Source organism: Heteronotia binoei, chromosome 1 (assembly GCF_032191835.1).
Source record: "Heteronotia binoei isolate CCM8104 ecotype False Entrance Well chromosome 1, APGP_CSIRO_Hbin_v1, whole genome shotgun sequence".
Classification (NCBI taxonomy): Eukaryota; Metazoa; Chordata; class Lepidosauria; order Squamata; family Gekkonidae; genus Heteronotia; species Heteronotia binoei.
Genome location: NC_083223.1, coordinates 135149150 through 135156941, shown reverse-complemented (window position 1 = coordinate 135156941; position 7792 = coordinate 135149150). Strand labels below are relative to the sequence as shown.

Genomic DNA, 7792 nt, shown 5'->3' with positions numbered 1-7792 from the left:
GAAGGAGAGAATGGGGCGGGGGGGGGAGCTCTGGCAGCAGGAGTCAGTCAGGTCCCCGTTGCAGCTGCAAGCGCCAGCCGGGGAGGGGGAAGAGCGCGGAGGAAATGCCAGCTTCGCCACCCGAGAGGGATCGAGGCTGGGAAGGGAAGAAGCTGCCACACACACACACACAAAAAAAAACCCCTCGATTTCTCTCTCTTCGTTATTGCAATATTTCGCAACTCTGGAAAATAGACGCGAGGTCGCTCTTCACACACGCCACAGAAGGGGAAGGAGAGAATGGGGCGGGGGGGGGAGCTCTGGCAGCAGGAGTCAGTCAGGTCCCCGTTGCGGCTGCAAGCGCCAGCCGGGGAGGGGGAAGAGCGCGGAGGAAATCCCAGCTTCACCACCCGGGAGGGAGCGAGGCTGGGAAAGGAAGAAGCTGCCACACACACACACACGCAACTCTGGAATTTGTGTTGGGGGGGGAATCTAGTGCTGGGATTCTCCACTGTGAATGCTTCTGTTAATACATAAAGGGCTGTGGAGGATACTACAGCTGCAGCCACTCCATAAGCAGAAGCGGCACACGTGATGCGGTTTACGTTGTTACGTTGTTACGCAATTAGACTTGCGCTTAAAAAAAAATGATTGACAGGGCATCGAACTCAAGTCGATGCTAGTGCAAAAACGATTTGAGCCGGGGCTTCATGGAGAGCGACTCCACTAAAGAGGCAATGTGTGAAAACGAGGAAAATGATCCGGACATAATTGTGCCGAGGAATAAGGGGAGCAAACGCTAAGTGCGAAAACGACCAATGACTGACAACATCAGAGGTGCTTATGCACACATTACTACCTGATCAAAAAGAGAGAGAGAGAGAGATAGAAACAGGAAGAAAGGTTCAGGCTTCCCAAATGGCTTGAGGGGGATTTAGATTTCCAGAAAGGCAGGATGAATATGCAGACATCCATAAGCACCAGATTTTCTCTGGTGGCCATTTGCTCCGCATCCAACTCATCATACAATGGAGTGAGTATGACAAGAGAATGAGCACCAGATGTGGCTGTGTGACCAAGCCCATCTAATCCATAAGGACAGAAACTATATTGGGCCAAACTGCAGCTCTTATCACCAAAATGCATTAGCGTCATGTGTGCCTGTTTGTCTGTTCTTATAAAGATTGACGGCCTTTTCTTCAAACACACTTGCAGCTTCCCATCAACTGGGACACTGTGTGTCACCTTTACAAACCTCTAAGGAGAAGAAATGTCCTGCCTGTTTAGCAGAGGCTCAATGGGATGCTATTTAGCAGATGATATCATGCCATGAAAAGCTTCAGCTGTCCATTTCTGCACATTAAACCTCTATTAAAGGAACAGGATTTTTTCCCTTCAGGCTATGGGCAACCCTTTTTGGATCCTGTCTCCTGAAAATCACCTCCCATTGAGGAAGTAGCCACAGCTATTAAAGAACACTAACGTGTTTTTTTTTTCTCATGGGCTCCCACTGGATTTTACTTTAAGTGAAAACATAGCAGCAGACCCAGTCTCAGTAAGCAGGCAGTGATCTCACAGCAATTTGATAAATACAACGGCAATATAACTGACAGCTATTCCAGGGATAAAGGGCTCAAACAATCAAGTCCCACACTAAAGCTAGCTGGAGCCCTGCATTTGCACAGCTGTCATTTACTCCAGCAGGATTTGTGTAGAGAGGTCTCCTGTTAGTCATGATGGGGGTGGCTTAAGGTTTTTGATAATTTTGTCACGCAATTCCTTAACACCCCCCCACACCCCGCAGCCAGATATATGACATGCCTTTTGCGTTTTTTAGATGATTGCCATGGTATGATCCCTCTCATTTATGCTTGATTTTTCCCCTCTTACTAATCTCAATAGAACATTGGGTATAAAGGCTTATCCAGCTTTTTAAATTGAAGTACTATGCTTCTCTATATATAAAGTGCAGTCCATTATTCCATTAGCAGTATCATTACTCTGAAGCCATCACACACCCTCTTCTCCTCATGAAATCTCCCCTCTCCATCTCATAGTTTTGCATGTTATCCTTGTGCAGGGGCCGTGCTAATCTTCTCTGTATTGTTCCAATTTCAGTATATGTGCTGCTGAACCAAGCACCATCTCATAGTTTTATAGATTGCCCTGGGAAAAAGCAGGTACTACAACCAAACAGCACTGCAAGATAATAGAGGCTGTGACCATGGCTGCTGTGATCATGCACAAGAGCAGTAATTTGCAAAAGGATTTTCCTGTGTGGAACAGGAAAATCCAGTTGCGTACAACTGCTATAGTGCATCAAGACTGCATTCTCCAAAGTATGTGAAAGCAGGAGGAAGGGAGGTAATGAATAGAAGCAGAAAATAAGAGTTTTAGCAGGGCTGATTTTCTTCCCAAGTCACTTCAGTGGCTGCTTAGGATACCCCAATTAGGAATGGGTACCAGTGCACTACAGAGGCTGAAATTTTACTCAGGTGCTAGCAGCATGGAATGACAATAGTGCCCTATTTTGGGTGACAAAATACCTTAAACCACCATTGGGTTCTAACTTCCCTTCTGGTCTGCAGCTTGGACATAATGAAGAGGCAGGTTTATCATGCATTTACACTACACTAAATGTGTTTTTCATCCAGATTTTAGCACTATTGATCTCTTTTGTTTGTATCCTATCCCCCCCCCCCCAAAAAAAAGATGGTTTACCTGTTTACCACTCCTGTTTTTTATCTCCATAACAACCTGTCAGGTGGGTTAGGCAAAGAGAGAGAGAGCACTGTGTTGAAGTCATACATTGATCTTCATGGATGAGGGTGGATTTGAACCTAGAACTCCCCAGTCCTAACCCAACTCTTTAAAGTACTGTAAAATATTAGTCAAGGGGTTATTAGGAACTCTTTAACATGCATATCAATATAAGTTCTAATTAAATAACCCTTAAGCCAGTTTGGTGTAGTGGTTAAGTGTGCGGACTCTTATCTGGGAGAACCGGGTTTGATTCCCCACTCCTCCACTTGCACCTGCTGGCATGGCCTTGGGTCAGCCATAGCTCTGGCAGAGGTTGTCCTTGAAAGGGCAGCTGCTGTGAGAGCCCTCTCCAACCCCACCCACCTCACAGGGTGTCTGTTGTGGGGGAGGAAGGTAAAGGAGATTGTGAGCCACTCTGAGACGCTTCGGAGTAGAGGGCGGGATATAAATCCAATATCTTCTTCTTCTTCTTCTTCTTCTTCTTAAATAATACTCTTTATATGGTGGCTTGTGCAAAGTGGCCAGCTTTAAAACTGTCAGCCTCTGATGAAAGAAAATGATTCAGAATCATAAAATGAGCCATTCTTTCATCCAGGGTTGTTTCCGAACAATATGAACTGTACTGAAATGTAAAAAACTTCTCTAGAAATCATACCTCTTCAAGTGTGTGGTCAGTGTGGCATCATGCAAACAGAATGACAAAGTGACAAACTGTGGATTACAAATCATAACTTGACTAAATCACAGCTGGCTGTTGTATCCAAAGCATAGTTTGAGAAAAAATGCCAACCAGTTTGTAAACTCCAGTTTTGAGAAATTGTGGATGACTTAGAAGTGTCATTCAGCTCTTCCAGGCTGCCTGACCACTGAGAAAAATCTAGAGCCAGCAGAAAATAAAATTACTTTGACTGGCAGACCTTCCTTGCAGGGTCCCAAAACATTTTGTTCTTCTTCAGCTTGACCATAGCTGTGTTGTGTTCTGATGCCACTGCTGCTTTTAAGTTAGTTAAATAACTTTCCTTTATTTTTATATATTTAGAATGTTTCTATGCCGCCTCCCAAAGGGAGCAAACTTTAAAACATTAAAATATTTCACACAGTAAAATTTTAATTTCAGAAATTTAAAAAAGAATTTAAAATACAAATATATGTGTAAAATATTTAAAATATTTAAATAAAACATAATATAGACACATAAAAATATAAACACATTAAAACACACAAAAAAGGAGAAAGGCTAGTAAGGGACCATAAAACAACACAGAAAAGTCAGTTTGGGATAGTATCAGAGGTAGTGTTACCACATCCTTCTATCCACTGGTGTGGAATTGGGAGGGGGAAGGGTTGCCAGATCCAGCCTTGGAAACTCCTGGAGATTTGGGAATGGAATCAGTTTGCTGTGCACAGAGTTATGGCTTGTTATTATATTGGAATCCTGCCTGTAGCTATGTAAGAGCATTTGAGAGTTCTGGGTGAGATACAACTTTCAGGAGCAATTTCTTTTTCCTTATCATAAAAATCTGGGAGAAGTATTTTAAGTCAAGTTAGCCTTTATTGGCTATATATATATCAGAGCAAATTGGTTAAAAAAAAGATAAAATGGAACGATTGCATACATATACATCAGGAAAAGCAAAAACATAAATTATTTCTATGGGAGAAGTATTTGCTGTTGTTCAGTTGCACAGTTGAGTCCGACTCCTTGTGACTCCGTGGACCAAGTCACAAAAGGCCCTCCTGTCTTCCACCATCCTCCAAAGTCCGCTCCATGACATTATCAGTGACGATGCTATTTCTTTAATGCCTCTTTATCCTTGGACATTTAAAAAAAAATTAGCATATGGCAATATGCTCAGAGACTCAAGTGAAACATTTTCTGGACTAGTGAAAGGGACTGAACCATAATGAAGAAATAAGTGTCTGCCACAGCCTTCCCCACTCCCCACCCCATGCTATGATTGCCATGATTGGAAAATTCCCAGATATTTGAGGGTAGAGCCTGGGAGGGGCAGAGTATGGGGAGGAAATGGACCTCATTGGGGTATAATGCCATAGACCCCACCCTCTGAAGCTACCTTTTCCGCTGGGAAACTGGTCTCTGAGATCTGGAGATCAGTTATAATTCTGGGAGAACTCCAAGCCCCACCTAGAGGCTGATCTTCCTACTCTATGCATATTTGGTCACATACAATGAAGACAACCCATATGAATTCTCATTATTCTTGCCCTTGGGAGCATTGCAATTATCTGTCTGAACAGAGCACCCACATAGCTAGTGAAGCTACCTGCATGATAGGCTGATATCTAAACTTCTACCATGAGCAGATTATTACTGGGCCAGTAAGCTTAGGCTGAATGATTTCAAAAAGAAACCCAAATAAAAAACACTGCCTTTCAAAACTCCCATCATCTGAAAGAATTTGTTTTCCTTTAAAGCATTTCTGACTTGAATGTGATTTGCAAGATGACAGTTCCAGAGAGTGAGCACAACATGCCATAGTCCATAAAGCACTATTAAAATCCTTCCATGAGGACAAATACACCCTCCAGAGAAGATACATTAAAGGCAAAAGCTGCAGGATTCCAATTATCCTCATTCAAGAACATCATGGTATCTCTTAGAGTCTCTTTCAGTGTCAAATGCCATGAACTACAAGCATTTGCAGCTCCTGCAACTCACAGTGGAAATCAAGACCAATTACCAAAGTCATTGGTGTGTCACCCTAAGTGTCAAAAGAAGTTCTGCTTCTAGAGCATGATGTAGCATTGGTTTAAGAATATGAAATTTAAGTTTCATGATTAGAGCAAGGTGATGTGCAACTGAGAGCTAATTTCTAGTCTAAATTACCAAGGGAGGGGTGTTGTGCATCACATTCCTCCCAGATTATCTACTTTCATGTGTTTGCAACAACAGGGGAAATGTCTAAGTTTCCCTGAGTACATTACATAGGAAACATCAGAAGTGGAAGCACAAGGCATTCACATATCTGCTTTTTCATGTGAAACGTTTCTGACTATTCATCAAATAGTAATCTGATCTAATATGTAAGTAAAATTTCTGCAGGGTGATGTAGAACTGAAAACCTCACATGGCTTTACTTAAAAAGTAGCTGTCCTGTGACTGAAAATCAGATCCCACACTAAATTCTAGATAAGCTTACTGTGTTACCACCAATTAACTTCAGAAGTAAGAGGAGACCCAGGGAGACCTTGGATGGAAAGTGACTGTTTAGGTTGATGGTGCATCAGGAAACTTCTTGCTGCATTGTGGCTTAGAAACAGAGACTTGTAGTTCCTTAGGAGGAGGTATTGGTGCCTATCCCTACTGAGCTGGCAACCATCAACAGGAGATGGCTTTGAGGTTCAGAGTGGGGTTTGAGGCAGGACTGAATCTCCATGCAAATTAAAAAAATGGTGCCCCCTTATGGACCATTCTATCTTATGGCCCCATAGAATACAATGGATTCCATACCCAAGTTGGTGCCCCCCCCCCCGTTGGTGCCTGGAGCAAGCACCCCCTCTGCCCCCCCCCCCCTAGATCCGACCCTGGTCTGAGGTGCAGGGTATGGGAGACTGAAATCCCAGAGTCACACATGCCCTTTGGCTCCAAATTTGATTTGGGAAGTTCATTGAGTTCCACCTGATCAACCCACTGGGCAGAGTTAGCCCTGTTACCAAAACCAAAAGGGGGGGCGGGGAAGAGGCACAATGGCTGTGTTCAGACAGGCAACAAAAGCCACCCCAGGGATGGCAGGTGAGTGCTTTAAAAAAGCGCATCCAAATATGCACATCTGCCTGCTGTCCCACTCCCACCCTTGACCCGTCCCTGACTTACCAGGAGCAAAGTGGTACCTGATTGTTGGGTGCCCCCTGGCCATCTGGATGACTGAGAAGCACCTGGAAAGCATCCAGGGAGTTACGGATGGGGTGCATGAGTGCTCTGGATGCTCCCCCGGGGGCAGCCGTGGCCCATCCCTGTTCCACGAGCTGTCTGGATGCTCCAGGGCACTCCAGTTTCCACCAGCTCACTTCCAGGGCAGCACACTGCTGCCCTAAGCCAATGGTCTGGACTCAGCCAATATGTCGTGGTTGATTGGTAGTGTTAGCGGTGAATTTGGTGCCTTGCACCATGTATGGCACTTGGGGACACTCTCCATATGTGGTTTATGGCTGTGTCTGTGGTCCTACATTTGAGTAAGCATGTTGGTAGAAAAGAAATCACTATTTAAAATCCGCAGAAGACTCTGAACTCCTCCAGCCAGTGCTGAGAGAACTGCACTGGCTACTTATTGTGTTCCAAGTCCGTTTCAAGGTGTTGGTATTGACCTTTAAAGCCCTCTATGGTCAGGGGCCCGTCTATCTGCGGGACAGCCTTTCTCCACATGTTCCCCAGAGAGCACTGCGTTCAGGGACAAAAAATCTATTGTCCATCCCTGGACCGAACGAGGCTAGGTTGCAGCTGACGTGAGCTAGGGCCTTCTCGGTGGCAGCACCAGAATTGTGGAATGCTCTCCCTGAGGCCATAAGGGCCCTCCAGGATCTCTCTACTTTTCGCAGGGCCTGTAAGACCAAACTGTTTTGACAGGCCTTTGAGATCTAACCGGGAGAGAGCTGCCACCCTACATCATTATAGAGTACTATGTGATCACCACTTATATTATATTGTAGTGATACAGCACCATGAAATGTTTTTAAAATTTAAAATTGTAATTATCTTTTATTGGTTTTAATCTGTAACAATGAATGTTGTTAGCTGCCCTGAGTCCGCTTGTGGAGAGGGTGGGATAGAAATTTAAAATAATAAATAAATAAATATCTTGCTCTAGCGAAACCCACCATTCTTCTAGGTATATGCTAAATGATATTGATCTGTGGTTTTTTGTCTCTCTGCAGCCTTCTCCCAGAATAATTTAAAACTTCAGCCACTGAGGGTGGTAAATACAGAATTCAGTTTATACCATCTGTGATCTAAAGGGCTACTTCAGGTTTCAGGCATGTTTTTTTTTTACATTCACATAAGCAATAATCAGAGCAGGCAACTGAGGTTTTG

At 44.0% G+C, this 7792-nt stretch overlaps 1 non-coding gene across 1 annotated transcript; it reads right to left on the bottom strand.

The window, feature by feature from the left end:
- Window positions 1-2012: 2012 nt before the first annotated feature.
- Window positions 2013-2121, bottom strand: LOC132589235 (U6 spliceosomal RNA). The gene has a single exon (XR_009556562.1). It is a non-coding gene; the product is annotated as a U6 spliceosomal RNA (small nuclear RNA).
- Between the last annotated feature and the right edge of the window lie 5671 nt (window positions 2122-7792).